At 46.4% G+C, this 15574-nt stretch overlaps 1 protein-coding gene across 1 annotated transcript in view; it reads left to right on the top strand.

Moving 5' to 3' along the window:
• LOC100353147 (uncharacterized) overlaps positions 1-15574 on the top strand; it is a 43770-nt gene that overhangs the window by 3950 nt on the left and 24246 nt on the right. The window lies entirely within an intron of this gene.

Raw genomic sequence — 15574 nt, 5'->3', positions numbered from 1 at the left:
CTTCGGATCAGAGGAGTTTCGACCAGTGTGGCCAGATGGGGAGTGAAGCAGTAGATGCAAGACCTCTCTCTTTCTCTGTGTCTCCTTCTCTCTGTGTGTAACTCAAATAGATTTCTAATAGACTTTCAAATAGATTTCAAAACGGATTTCAAATAGGATAAATAAATCATTTTAAAAAATGAGGAACCTTGGAGTAGGTGCTGTGGCATACCAAGTAAAGCCACGGCCTGTGGTGCGGGCATCCCATGTGGGCACTGGTTCAAGTCCCAGCGGCTCCACTTCCGATCCAGCTCTGTGCTGTGGCCTGGGAAAGCAGTAGAGAATGGACCAAGTCCTTGATCCCTGCACCCGCGTTGCAGACCCAGAAGCAGCTCCTGGCTCCTGGCTTCGGATCGGCACAGTTCTGACCATTGTGGCCAATTGGGTGTGAACCAGTAGATGGGAGACCTCTCTCTCTCTCTCTCTCTCTCTCTCTCTTGACCTCTCTCTCTTTCTCTTTCTCGCTCTCTCTTTCTACCTCTCCTTCTCTCTCTGTGTAACTCTGACTTTCCAATAAAATAAATACATCTCTTTGAAAACTGAGGAACCTCAACAAACTTAGGCTAATTTTACCCATCCTGTATCCATCCTGAAGTCACTGGTGACCTCCATGGGGCTATACCAGATGAACGTACTCTGGCCCCCCCTTTACTGATTCCCAGCAGTGGTCAACACAGTTGACTACTGTACTTCTTCTCGTTGCTTTCCTCCTGTCTCCTTTGTCCTCCATAACTACGTGTTGCTTCTGCGCTCCTCTTTGCACTCTGTGAGTCTGTCAGTATCTTGGTTAACCCCACCTCCCAAGTGGCCCTGACATGCTGAGAGTTTCATGGGACTCCGTTTGGCTCAGTTCTCTCCTCGCTGTACAACTCACTGTTTCTCTCAACATGTTCGTATATGCCCATTGCCACCTTTACCATTTACATCAGAGTTTCTGAAAACAAGGTTTGCAGACCGGGAAGGGAGATATCAACATTCAGGATCCTTTGCTCGACCCAAGGTTTACCCATTTAACCCTGTTGGTGCAGATGTGAGACCAGCATTTTAAAGAGGGTCTCCAGGTGGTATTTTCTTTTTAATTTTGTAAGGTGGATAAATTTCAAGTATGGTATTGGTCTTTTGGGGACTGGCTTATCTCACTGCACTAAGCATAAGGATCTCCAACTGCATACATTTTGTTGCAAGAGACGGGATTCAACTCATTTTTATAGCTGGATAGTATTCCATAATAAAAACACGCACGCACGCACGCACACACACGCGCACACACACACATACACACACACACCACAATTTCCTTATCCAGTCATCAGTTAAAGGACATCTGGGATGTATCCATGTCATAGCTATTGTTTTTTTGTTTGTTTTAATTTTTTTTATTTCTTTTTGACGTTTAATTACTTGTTTCCTCCTACTAATGTTGGGTTTGGTTTGTTGTTTTTCTAGGTCTTTGAGACTCACTGACAGCTCATTTTTTGATACCTTTACAATTTCTTGATGTAGGCAATAATTGCTGTAAATTTCCCTCTTAACACCGCTTTTTCTGTATCCTGTAAACTTTGATACGTGGCATTTGCATCTTCATTCATTCTCAGGAATAGTTTTGTTTCCCTTTTGATGCCTTCTACGACCCACTCTTCATTCAGCAGGTTGTTGTTCCGTCTCCATACATTTGCGTATTTTTTAGAGATTCTTAAGTCGTTCATTTCCAGCTTCATTCCACTGTGGTCAGAGATGATACGTGGTATGATTTCCAGTTTTTTTTTAATCTAGTTGATCTGCCCATTGAGGAAAGTGGGGTGTTTAAGTCCCTGATTACTCTTGTATTGGAGTCTATGTCTCTCTTTAGATCCATTAACATTTTCTTTAAATAGCCAGGTGCCCTGGCATTGGGTGCATATACACTTATTATAGTCACATCTTCCTGTTGAAGTGACCCCTTAATCATTACATAGTACACTTGTCTCTTTTAACAGTTTTTGTGTTAAGTCTATTGTGTCTGATGTGAGGTTGACTGCTCATGCTCGTTTTTGCTTTCCCTTACCATGGAATATATTTTCCATGCCTTACTTTCTGTCTACCTGTGTCTTTGTTGGTGAGATGTGTTTCTTATGGGCAACACATAGATGGGTCTTGTTTTTGAATCCATTCAGCCAGTCTGTATCTTCTAATTGGGGAATTTAGGCTGTTTACTTTCAAGTTTACCATTGATAAGTAGTGACTTGGCCTTGCCGTTTTCCCATAAATATCCCTATTGTTTGCCTCGGCTTTCTTCCTGCTTTTGCTAGGAGATTTTTCTGCTTTCACCTTCTTTCACAGTGATGACTGTAGTTCTGTGTTTTTGCGTGTAACACATCCTTAAGCATCTTATGTAAGGCCGGACGAGTAGTGACGTGTTCTTTGAATTTCTGTTTGTTACAGAAAGTCTTTGTTTCGCCTTCCTTCATAAATGAGGGTGTCGCAGGGTACAGTATTCTGGGTTGACAGTTTTTTTCCCTTAGATTTGGACTGTGTCTCTCCATTCTCTGTCCTAGTCTACAGGGTTTCTGATCAGAAATCAGCTGTCAGTCTAATTGGAGATCCTTTGAAGGTAATCTGTTGCTTCCCTCATGCACATTTCAGAATCTTTTCTTTATGCTTTACTGTTGAAAGTTCGACTACAATGGGCCATGGTGAACATTTTTTTCTGCTCATGTCTATTAAGAGTTCTGTGTGCTTCATGTACTTGGATGTCCCTTACTTTAACCAAATTTGGCAAGTTTTCTGTTATTCTTTCATGGAATAGGCCTTCTAATCCATTCTCTCTTTTCACACCTCCAGGAAATCCTAAGACCCATATGTTGGGTTGCTTGATGGTATCCCATAAATCTCAAACACTGTTTTCAATTTTCCTAACTTCTTCTTCTCCTTCTCTTCCCTCTGCTCTTCCTCCTCTTCCTTCTGACATATATTTCTAAAAGTGTGTCTTTAACTCAGATGTTCTTTCTTCTGCCTCACCAATTCTGTTGTTAAGGCTTTCCACATCTATTTTATATGAAATACTGAATTTTTTCATTCCAACTATTTCATTTTGTGCCCCCTTTGGACGCTCTATCCCAAGGGAAAATTTTTCAACCATGTCATACATGGATTTCTTCTCATTGATTTTCTTCTCACTAGTCCTATGATCCTTCTTTTAATTTCTGTTCAGGCATTTCATCAAGCCGTCTTCAGATTCCTAATATTGAAGTGTTGTCACATTACTTTGTGGGAGTCATGCTGTCTTCCTTGTTCTTGTTCCTTGCATTTCTGGGGATTGTTATGATGCATTTGTGGACATACTTGTTGGATTTACTCTCCTGGTGGATTTTAACTTGGAGCTATGCCTCTGTGATTTAGTGGGGTATCTGCTCTTTCAGGGAGCACTGTACAATGCTGAAGGGTGGTGCAAGAATTCAGGGTGACACCAAGTTGGGCATGGTAGATCTCCTCCGTTGTCAGCAGGGGAGAGGCTATGATCACTCCTGTTGGGGTAATCCCACCCTCACGTCCTCTCTTCCAATGTGACCGATGCCAGTGGTTAGCCCACAGTGGCCAACATAGATAAGATTTCAATAACCGCCCTGCTTTCTGCTTCCTTCCTGTGTCTGAGGCCATCCTTTGGTGGGTATGTGGTCTCAGGTAGCTTCATGACCCACAACGTGGGGGCTCATCTGGAATCTGTGCCTACGTGGAGTTGGGGCTCCGAGAGGGTGGAGAGACATGTCCCACCCAGTTTTGGGCAGCCTGCTCTGCCTGGGTTCTCAATCCCCGTGGAAGCTGTAGACAAATTCGAGGCTGATTGGCCAAAGGCAAAGCAACAGACACACTGGGAGAAATGAAAGCAAGCACTATGGGCCACCAGCTCACTCCATATGTAGAAACAAGGTAGGAAAAATTGTACTTTATAAGTAATGTCCTGGTGGTAGGGCATTTTCTGGGTCAAATGTGTGTCCCTAGAATGTAGCTGAGAAGCAAGCACAAATCTCAGGGTGTGTGAGATATGTCTGAAAGGGTGGGGGGTGAGCACATCAGAAGGCATTCAAAGGGACCTCCACACACAGTACACATCCACATTGTGTGGATTGACTGTGCCAAGCCCAAAACAAGAAACTAATTTCTAGGGCTATGGAAGAGAGAGCACAGAAAGCTCTCTTCAGCAGTCCCCCAAGAAAGTCCTTTGTGGAGGATGTTTGGATTCTGAAGGGATGCCCCTTGGACCAGAGGCAAAAATAAGAAGATGGTTAAATACTGCTGTTGCATTTGGCCAGCACATCCAATGTTAAGGCTTCCAGTGTTCTGCCCTAAATCTGGTTCAGACGAGGGCTGGGTATGCCAGCCTCTAGTTTTGCATGTACACGGTCGAGCCTCGTCTTCCCAGGAGCAGAGAGATTATTCTCTCTGCTCGATGAGAAACCCAAGTTCCATTCTGTTAGCCTCCACTCCCAAGTTTCTTCTATAAAGGGTAAGGAAAGGGACTCCAGGACTAAATCCTGAGATCCCTTACCTCCTATACACCTCAAAATAGAGTCTGAGAGGAGCAACCAGTGAGGGAAGGAGAGACAGGAGATGATTGGAATGAAGAATCAACTGAAGCATTACTGAGGGAAGCTCAAAAAGTCTTTGTAATCAGGGAGGAGGAAATCAAAACCAAAAGGCAAAAGCCATGATATTTACAGTGGAAGGCACAGTGGACAAGAGACTTGAGAAAAGGTCCTCATAGGGTAATGGAAGCTCACCGTGGCCAGCATGCTATAAAGAATGGAGGAGTAGCTGCTAGAACTGATGAATACACTCTAGAGCAGCTAGGTGCTACAATGGTGTAGAGCTAGTACATTTCAAAAGGAATTGTCCCAATATCATATGTTCTCCCTGATCGGTGACAACTAACAGAGCACCTAAAAGGAAACCTGTTGAAGTGAAATAGAAACTATGAGAAATAATGGCTTGAAAAGCCCTTGTCCTGATTGTCGAGCAACAATTTACTATTTTCTTCCTTTTAGTATATGTTTGTTCTACTTAGTACCATTGGTTGAACTCTTTCATTAACACACGATTATTCTTAGGTGTTTAAATTTAACAGAAAGGCTGGTGCCGTAGCTCAACAGGCTAATCCTCTGCCTGCGGCGCCGGCACACCAGGTTCTAGTCCCGGTTGGGGTGCCGGATTCTGTCCCGGTTGCCCCTCTTCCAGGCCAGCTCTCTGCTGTGGCCCGGCTATGCAGTGGAGGATGGCCCAAGCCCATGGGCCCTGCACCCGCGTGGGAGACCAGGAGAAGCACCTGGCTCCTGGCTTCGGATCAGTGCGGTGCGCCGGCCGCAACGCGCCGGCCGCGGCGGCCATTGGAGGGTGAACCAACGGCAAAGGAAGACCTCTCTCTCTGTCTCTCTCTTTCACTGTCCACTCTGCCTGTCAAAAAAAATTAACTGAAAATGATCCCGTGAAATATAAGAGTGGGAATAAGAGAGGGAGGAAATGCACAGTTCGGCACATGCTCAATCGGATTTACCCTAATGGTAGATTTAGAAACGTGCCAGGGGATTCCAATTCAATCCCATCAAGGTGGCATGTACCAATGCCATCTCACTAGTCAAAGTGATCAGTTTCAGTTCATAATTGATCATAATGATAGGATTAAGTGTCAGAGGGATCACATAAACAAGAATAGTGCCTACTAATACTGATGAAAAGAGAGAACGATCCAACATGGGAAGCAGGATACACAGCACGTTCATAGAATGGCAGATGTCCTAAACAGCACTCTGGCCTCAGAATCAGCCCTTAAGGCATTTGGATCTGGCTGAAAAGCCCACGAGAGTATTTTAGGCATGGAAAGCCAAGACACTGGCAAAGAAAAAAAAAAAAACCTAAATGAAAGATCTCTGTGAGTGAGATCCCAGCAGAAAGAACGGGCCATCAAAGAAGGAGGTACCTTTCTCTCTGAAGGGAGGAGAGAGCTTCCACTTTGACTATGGCCTTGTCTAAATAAGATTGGAGTTGGCAAACTCAGGAGGCTTCTGTAGCCTTGGCAGCTCATGACAAGAGCTTCAGGTGATTACTGACGTCATAAATAAGAGTGTCAGTCGTTAAATCAACAACAGGAGTCACTGTGCACTTACTCCCCATGTAGGATCTCTGTCCTTAATGTGTTGTACTATGTGAATTAACGGTATAACTAGTACTCAAACAGTACTTTATACTTTGTGTTTCTGTGTGGGTGCAAACTGTTGAAATCTTTACTTAGTATATACTAAATTGATCTTCTGTATATAAAGATAATTGAAAATGAATCTTGATGAAGAATGGGATGGGAGAGGGAGTGGGAGATGGGATGCTTTGGATGGGAGGGTGGTTATGGGGAGAAAATGTGGCTATAATCCAAACGTTGTATTTTGGAAATTTATATTTATTAAATAAAAGTTTTTAAAAAAAGGAATTGTCCCGAGTTAGAAAAAGATGATTCCATCATGAAGTTAGATGAGAACCAAGGTGGGAGAGGGAGGGGGGGTCAGGGGTTCCTTTATCACAGGTCTCACCTGAAACCCTTGGTAAATTTAAAAGTGGGACTTCAAGGGGAAGACTTAATATTCCTGGTGGGTTTCAGCCTGATCCTTCCTTGCTTGTCAACCAAAGGGCACAAACATCCCAAAAAATTACAGTGTCTGGTGAAAAAAGGGGAGTATTTCAAGTCCCAGTATTAAAAAAAAAAAAAAACAGAAGTTCAAATAAGGTCAGGAGAAATTGAAGTTACCTTCCTATATGTTCCAGAGGTGGGAACTAACCTGCTCAGCGCAGATCTAACTGCTAAATTAGGACTGGGCCTCAGAGTGGATTATGGACAGCTACGAATCCTGATAGATTTCCTTAGAGAAAGGGAAGAAAAACCCATTGACCCCTAAGTACCGATGAAAGGGGAAATGTTGGGGGGGAGGAGGTGGGAAAGATAGTTAAAAATTACACCTCTGAAAATTAAACTCCAGTACCAAAGGAGATAGTTCATAAAAGACAATACCCTCTTTCCAATGAAGGAAGAAAGGGCTACAACCCACAGTAGAGGTTTTCATTAAAGACGGACTGTTAGAACTCTGAGTTGTCCCCATATAACACTCCAGTTCTTCAGGTAAAGATACAATGGGTCTTATAGATTAGTACAGGGTTTGCACGCTATGAACATCGTGGTGCCAAATCCTTACACCTCCCTCAGTAAAATTCCTCATGAACACAAGTGGTTTAGTGTGGTTGCTCTAACGTATACTTTCTGGGCCTGCCCGCTAGACTCAAGAGAGTACAGACCTCTTTGCTTTTAAATAGGAAAATCCCCATACAGGAAGAAAACAGCAATACAGATAGACGTATGACCCTAAGGTTTCACTGAGACATCCAACTTATTTGGTCATGTTTTGGAAAAAAAATTGGAGCAATTCCTTGCAAGCTGGTGTCTCCCTGCACCTGAGCTCTAGCTGTTGGACTATGTAGATGACCATCCTGATGTTAGGATCGAGGTGTCAGTAGCCACCAGGGATCTACTTAACTTCTTGGCAGATAGGAGCCTACGTGTTTCCAGGCATAAGCTTCAATTTGTAGAAAAGGAAGTAAAATATCTGGGGCATCTGATCGTGAAGGGAAGTGCTGAATCAATCCCAGGAGAAAATCGGTATTGTACACCTCTGCTTGCCTAAAACCAAATGGAAGCTGAGAAAGCCGCTAGACCTAACAGGGTATTGCCAACTATGGGCTGATTCTTACACTCAAAGGACAAAAAGTCATTATTACAAACTTTTGGAGGAAAGTTCTGACCCTTAGAATGGTCCACAGAGGAGGGTCACACAGTAAACGCATTCAAGCAGGCCCCGATGACAGCCCCTATCCTAGCCCCTCCCTCGCTGGAAAAACCTGTTCACCTCTTTGTCACAGTAGATGAGGGTGCACCTCTTGGAGTGCTTACCCAGAGTTGGGGAGGAAAAAGACAGCCTGTGTGGCCTTTGTATCTGAACTACTTGATCATGTCTCTAAAGGATGGCCCGAAATGTGGATGGATGTGAAAGCAGTGGCTGCCACTGCCTTACTGGTGGAAGAAAGCCAAAAATTAACTTTCCGGAGAGCACTCACGATGAGCACCCCACATCAGGTCGGAAGTATCTTAAGCCAAAAAGTTAAATTTCCTTGACATATCCAGTATCCTAAAATATGAAAGCATCCTTTTGGAAAGAGGTGACCTAGTTCTTCTTTTTTCCTTAAAGATTTATGTATTTTTCTTGAAAGAGGTACACAGAGAGAAGGAAAGGCAGAGAGAGAGAGAGAGAGAGAGAGAAATGTCTTCCATCCGCTCGTTCACTCCCCAGTTGGCCACAGCGGATGGAGCTGCGCTTATCTGAAGCCAGGAGCTTCCTCCAGGTCTCCCACATGGGTGCACATGGGCCTTAAGAGGTGACCTTAGCAGGAGATGCCTACACAAACCCCGGATTTCTATGGAGGGGAGAAACTGACCCAACAAGACCTAGCATGACTGTTTATACATTGTAGAATATGAAAACAAAGTTAGACCGGTTATTAGAGATACCCTGTTACATGAGGTAATGAGGCTGTTTGTGGATGGGTCATCCCTAGGAATAGAGGAAAAACGACACAGTGTTTGTGCAGCCATTGATGGTGATAGCTGTTCAGTATGTGAAAGGGACAGATTGCCCAACAGCTGGCCTGCTCAGACATCTGGTGGGTTGCACCTGCTTAATTGGGCTCTAAAGCTTTTTGAGAGCCAGGAAGGGAATATTTGCGTGCCCCTCCGGGATACTTATGGTGTGGTACACACTTCTGGAAAAATGTGGACAGAAAGGGGGCTTTTCAATAGCAAGGGAAAGAACTGATTCACAGAGAAATGATTACACAGGTCCTAGAGAGTCATTTGCTCTCTGCTGAAATGACAATGTTCCATGTAAATGGCCACTAAAAAGGGAACCCCCTTGAAGCTGTTGGAAATAGGCTAGCTGATGAAGCTGCTCAATAGGCTTTATCAATAAAAGATTAAATTATACTATTTAATCCCAAGCCACTCCGATAGTATGAAGCCCAATCCTCCAACGACAAAAAGGAGTTAGTTTAAGTAGAGGCTCCTAATGAGGGGAATGACTACTCCTTAACGGGAGAGAAGTGACCAGTAAACCAATGAAGAGGAAATTGATGGCCATATAACTCAAAGGGAGCCATTGGGGCCCTAGGCCTTGTGTGGCACAATACTGAGAGACCATGGCTGTATGGGAATCTATACTGTCGCTAAACAGATGTGCGCAGGCTGTGTAACTTGTTGGAAGGTAAATAATAATAAGAAGAAAATCGGCTGCTGGGGCAAAGGCCCCCAGATTGAGACCATTCCAAGGTATCGGGGTAGACTTCACAAGGTGCCTAAAATTGGGAGATTAGAATATTTGCTTGTGTTTATAGAAAATCTCTCTCACTTTGCCTCTTAGAACAGCCACTGTGTGGAATGTTATTACAGTAATCTTAGAACAAGTTAAACTTAGACTGAGTCTGGTAGAAAATCTCGATTCAGGCAATGGGAGTCATTTTACATCAACAGTGCAAAAGGGGGTCATGGAGGACTCAGAAGTTCAGTGGGACTGCCATACACACTGGCACCCATTCTCCTCATGACGGGTAGAGAGTGGAGAAAAAAAAAAAAAAACAGCCTCTGAAGAAAAATATGACCGGGTTGGCGCCGGAAGCGTGGCATAGTGGGTAAAGCTGCCATCTGCAGTGCTGGCTTTCCATACAGGCGGTGGTTCAAGTCCCAGCTGCTCCACTTCTGATCCAGCTCTATTCTTTGGCCTGGGAAAGCAGAAGAAGATGGCCCTAGTCCTTGGGCCCCTGCACCCACATGGGAGACCTTGAAGAAACTCCTGGCTCCTGGCTTGGGATAGGCGCAATTCCGGGTGTTGTGCCAATTGGGGAGTGAACCAGCAGATGGAAGAACTATCCCTCTGCCTTTCCTTCTCTCTGTGTGTAACTCTGCCTTTCAAATAAATAAATCTTAAAAATTTGGCTAGCAATGCAGTGTAAACTCCCCTTCCTCTGTACCACGTGCTCAGCAATACCCAACCTCCATTGCCTCTCTGCCCTGTGTTTAGGCATTGTATTGTGTTTAGATTGTGCCTCCAAATTTGCTCAACCAGTGAGGAACTGGGGGAAGGGATCTCCACGTCCTAGGGATACAAGGAATGTAACTTGTGAAGAGTGCCACCTGCTTCCACCTGCTGGCCACCACTCTTGAGACCGGGTTTCAACACACACCTTGCTTTCTGCTGCCTTCATGTATCTGAAGCGATCCTTTGGTGGGTGGTTGGTCTCAGGTGGGCTCATTCCCCACATACATGTTGAAGTTTGGCAGGAAAGCCAAATTGACATCTTCCAATTCTTATCCAAGGACAGGATCTGCTCCTACGTTACAGACCGTTCGTTGTGTCTTTGCATGATTGAATGTGGTTTCCTAGGGTGGCCTTCACCCAAGATTACCTCCCATTTGCCTATTTTGTGACACCCGTTTCTGGAGATTGATCTCTATGTCACGTTGGCATGCAGCTACTGACAGAGCTGATTATTGGGAATATCAGGAGATGGTAACATGTGCTCCAACAGATGATCTACAGATAACTCCCCGTGGAACGACGAGATTCCATGACTTGTCTCCATGCTCGTGCCTAGTAGAGCACATTGTGAATGGCTGGCCTTGCAGTCAGTTCATTGCCCAGTTCCTCGCTCTAATGACCCATGCTAATGACAAAGCACTTTCTCACTGATCTTACCAGAGTGTTGGTGTTAAGATTTGCCAAGGCCGTTTGACAGCCTGCATGGTTCATGCTTCATTTCCTTGTCCCTAGTCTCAGTGGACTCCTGGTGAGTGTCTGGCCTTTAGAGCATTTCTCACCAGAAGAAGTATTGGTGATGGGTCTTGAGGTATGAGGAGGAGCTCGACAGCTGAGTGAGGATGGAAAGGGTGGTTCCAGCAAGAAGCAGAGGCTGGTCCATGCATCAGCTAGGGTGTAAGGAGCACAGAAAACATGCTCACATCTTTACACATCAGGGACATGCAAGTCAGCCACAGTTCAGCGCTTAATGCCTTTCCCTGTGGAAACAAGAAAATGACGATGTGGTGAAGTTGTGAGCTTTACGCATTGCTGCTGGGACTTCAGAATGAGGCAACTTCTGCACAGGACAGTCTGGTAGCTCCCCCAAACATCAAGCATGAAATTAACATAACACTTTCCACGCCTAAGCTTGTACAAAAGAAGTTATGAAGGGGTGTTCAAGCCAATACGTGTTTCTGGTATTTTTTTCAAGTGTATTTGTTTGAATGGCGGGGGAGGGGGGAGGGAGGGAGGGAAGGAGGGAGAGAGCGCTTCCATCTGATGCCTCACTACCCAAATGGCCACAACAGCCAGGGCTAGAGCAGGCTGAAACCAAGTGCCAAGAACTCCATCCCGGTCTCCCACGTGGGTGCAAGGGCCCAAGCACTTGGCCATCCTCTGCTGCTTTCCCAGGACATTAGCATGGAGCTGCATTGGGAGGGGAGCTGCTGGAACTCAAACCGTTGCTCATGTGGGATGCCAGTGCAGGTGATGGTTTATCCCCCTATTCCACCACGCTGGCCCCCTCCGTGAGTTTTTCTGCATGTTCACAGAAGCACTTCCCAAGGGTCAAGTGGAAACATGCCAACATTTCCCCATTTGGTGTAGAGATTAACCCATATACAGTAGGCCAGCTCTGTGGTGTAGTGCGCTGAGCCTTTGCCTGTGGCTGCGGCCTCCATACGGGTGCCGATTCGTGTCCTGGATGCCCCTCTTCTGAACCAGCTCTCTGCTAGTGCCTGAGAAAGAAGTAGAAAATGGCCCTGGGGCTGGTGCTGTGGCGCAGCTAGTTAAAGCCCTGGCCTGAGGCGCCAGCATTCCATATGGGCTCCAGGTTCTAGCCCCAGCTGCTCCTCTTCGGACCCAGCTCTCTGCTATGGTCTGGGAAGGCAGTGGGGGATGACCCAAGTCCTTCAGCCCCTGCACCCGCGTGAGAGACCCGGAGGAAGCTCCTGGCTCCTGGCTTTGGATCAGCACAGCTCCAGCCATTATAGCCATCTGGGGAGTGAGCCAGCGAATGGAGTACCCCTCTCTCTGTCTCTACCTCTCTCTGTAACTGTATTTCAAATAAATCTTTTTTTTAAAAAAAAGAAGATGGCTCAAGTGGTTGGACACCTGCACCCTCATGGGAGAAGCAGAGGAAGCTCCCAGGTTGTGGCTTTGGATCGGCCCAGCTGCGGCCTTTGGTGGTCATTTGGGAAGTGAACCAGCAGATGAAAGACCTCCCCTCTCTGTAACTCTTCCTCTCAAATAAATAAATAAATAAAATTCTTAACAAAAAATAAATAGGGCCTGTCTGCACCATGGAATGTGATGCAGCCACAAATGAGACAGAATGTCCGGACATGTGTTACAACAATTGGATGTATCTTGAAATCATTTGAAGTGAAAGGAGGCAGACACCGAGAGTAAAGATTCTATGACTGTATGTTTGTGGAAAATCATGGAAGCCTGACTTGTTTTTAAAAGATTTTATTTATTTATTTGAGAGGTAGAATTACAGACAGTGAGAGGGAGAAACAGAGAGAGAGAGAGAGAGAGAGAGAGAGAGAGAGGTCTTCCATGTGCGCATTGACTGCCCAAATGTCCAGCAGTGGCCAAACTGGGGTGATCTGAAGCCACGAGCCAGGAGCTTCCACAAGGTCTCTTATGTGTGAGCAGGGACCCAAGGACTTGGGCCACCCTCCACTGCTTTTCCAGGCGATTAGCAGAGAGCTGGAGTGGAAGCGGAGCAGCCAGAACACAAACTGGCACCCATATGGAATGCCGGCACCACAGGCAGAGGATTAGGCTCCTGGGCCACAGCACCAGCCCCAGAAGCCTGACTCTTGTAGTCCAGTCAGGTTGCAGAGCAGTGTGGTGGACTCAAGGACTGGGGGGAGGTGGGAATGAGAAAGGACCGCTTGATGGAATCAAGATTTCCTGTGGGACTCCTGGGAACCTGGTGGGAATTGATGGAGGTCAGGGTGTCCCAGGATTCTGAAGTGACTGAATGCCACTGAATGGCACACTTCCAAGGGCAAATCTGAGCTTGCGTGAATTTTTCTTCAGTGAGCAGCTTTTAAGTAGCAAACATAGGAGTTTGTAGGGAACCCAGCCTGACATGGCTGCAGCCATCTCGGTCATATCCACCATCACGCACTTTAGGTGAGCCTGGAGGTCATGATGTTACCCGTTAGGATAACCTGCTGCTCTGCTCTGATGCCCTGGAGCATGACTGCCTCCTGAGAACGTCCAGGTGCACCGTGGTCACCGTAAGCCTCCTTTGCCTTTGGAAATCCTTTCTCTCCTGCCTCGTGGAGCGAAGATCTTATGTCTCTTGGCCGCCGGTTCTGCCCCTGAGTCACCTCAGTAAATTACACTTTGTGCCTTCCTGGACTTTCTGTCTCTTTCTCCCATTTCTCCACACCTCTGCCTCTGGCAGCCGGTTAATGAGAGCCAGGTTTTGCCGAATCAGAGAACTCGGGCCAACATCATAAAGTCTGTGTGTCGGGGCCCGCTTTGTGGCACGGCAGGTTAAGCCGCCCTGTGGAGGCTACCATCCAATCTGGGAGCACTGGTTCGTGTCCCAGCTGCTCTGCTTCTGATCCAGCTTCTTGCTACTGCCCCTGGGAAGGCAGCAGCAGATGTCCTGATGCTTAAGACCCTGCCACTTGAGTGACAGTCACACATGGTGTTCCAGCTCATGGCTTCAGCCTGGCTGAGCCCCAGCAGCATTTGTGGTCATTTGGGGAGTGAACCACAGCCAATGGAAGACCTCTTTTTCTGCCCCTCCCTCTCTGTCACTACACCTTTCAAATAAGTAAAATAAACCTTATGGGAAAGAAATAAGATTTGGAGCCGATGTTTTGACATAGTGGGTAAAGCTGCTGCTTGGGAGGCCTGTGTCCCACACAGGTGTTGGTTCACTTCTGGGCTGCTCTACTTCCAGACCCAGCTCCATGTCAATGGCCTGAGGAAAGCAGCAGAAGAGACGGCCTAAGTGCTTGGGCCACTTCCAACCACTGGGAGTACTGGAAGAAGCTCGTGGCCCAGCCCTGAGAATTATGCCATCTGTGAGCAAACCAGTGAATGGAAGATCAATCTCTCTCTGTCTCTCCCTCTCTCTGTAACTCTTTCAAATAAATCGATCTTTTTGAAAAAAGTACGATAATAAATAGAAACAAGTGGTTTTGAAAAAAAAACACTTAGGCAATGAACTTTTAAAATACTTGTTTAGCAAAGTTGTTGTGCCTACTTGTGTGTGTGTGTGTGTGTGTATACACACACACACACATATGTAGCATTGATGGGAAAAATGCCTATTTTTGGAAATAAATGAAATAAATACATAAATGTCTGGGAGACCGTTTCCATTTTTTGCAAAACTCTTTTGGGTCTATCAGATCGAGAAACACCTGGGATTTTATAGCTGCTGCTTCATTCCACCTCTTGCCCTGGTGGGCTGTTTCCAATGAAGGGTGGGTGCCTCCTGCCTGCTCAGATGCTGCACTGGGAAAGGAAGACCTCTTGGTCCCCAGAACAGGTTCTTTGGGACCACAACCAGGGTTCCATTCGACCAAGTAACTGTTTAGGCCCGGCTGAAGACCCCTTTTCTTCTGTGGCCTTTAACCATCCCTTCCAGGGTGTGGACTTTAGTGATGGGTGTGATGAAAGGGGAGACCAGGGAACAGAGACATTAGGGCATGATATGAAAGACACACAGCTAGCGAGTGGCGGGGCTGTGCGGCAAACCCACATCTGTCTCTGTGATCTGAAGCCGTCCCATGAACTGGCCCCACTCTGCGCACCCCAGGAAAGTAGGTGGTAGGATGGGCAAAGAAGCCAGTTTAACGCTTCATTCAGCTGGCACATGGGTACAAAAGGGGTCTGATGTGGGCTTTGCTTTGTGGGGGACATGTGGAGCAGAGTGGCTTGGTCTTGCTCCGTGGCCCCCGGGGACCAGTGCTGCGCTAGGACTGTCTCAAACCTCACCCTGTGATAGCTGATCCTGGGCATCACTTGCCAGCTCAGCATTCAGGAGCCCCACCACGGAGCAGGCTGGACTCTGGCCCAGGCGCATTAGCAGGGACCTGGATTGCAAATGGAGCAGCCGGGACTTGAGCCTGCTCCCCTGTGGAATGCCGACATCACAGGTGGCAGATTTACCCACTGCAGCACAGCACTGGCCTCATCTGCAGATCACTGAAGGGACAGAGAGTCCACAATCCCTCATGCATGGCATGGGCCTGGCGTCGTGTGTCCCGGCAGAACCTGGATCCCTACTCTGTGCCTCTGGAGAGACCAGCGGCTCTTATGCTTTCTGTTGTTCCTGCTTCCCCAACTCACTTTGTGAAAATTCACCCCCAACCCCCAATATCTACTCCAAGCAGAATTTGGGGTAATGTCTGCAATCATTT

Source organism: Oryctolagus cuniculus, chromosome X (genome assembly GCF_964237555.1).
Source record: "Oryctolagus cuniculus chromosome X, mOryCun1.1, whole genome shotgun sequence".
Classification (NCBI taxonomy): domain Eukaryota; kingdom Metazoa; phylum Chordata; class Mammalia; order Lagomorpha; family Leporidae; genus Oryctolagus; species Oryctolagus cuniculus.
Note: the sequence above shows the minus strand (reverse complement) of the source record. Positions and strands in the feature narration are given on the sequence as shown.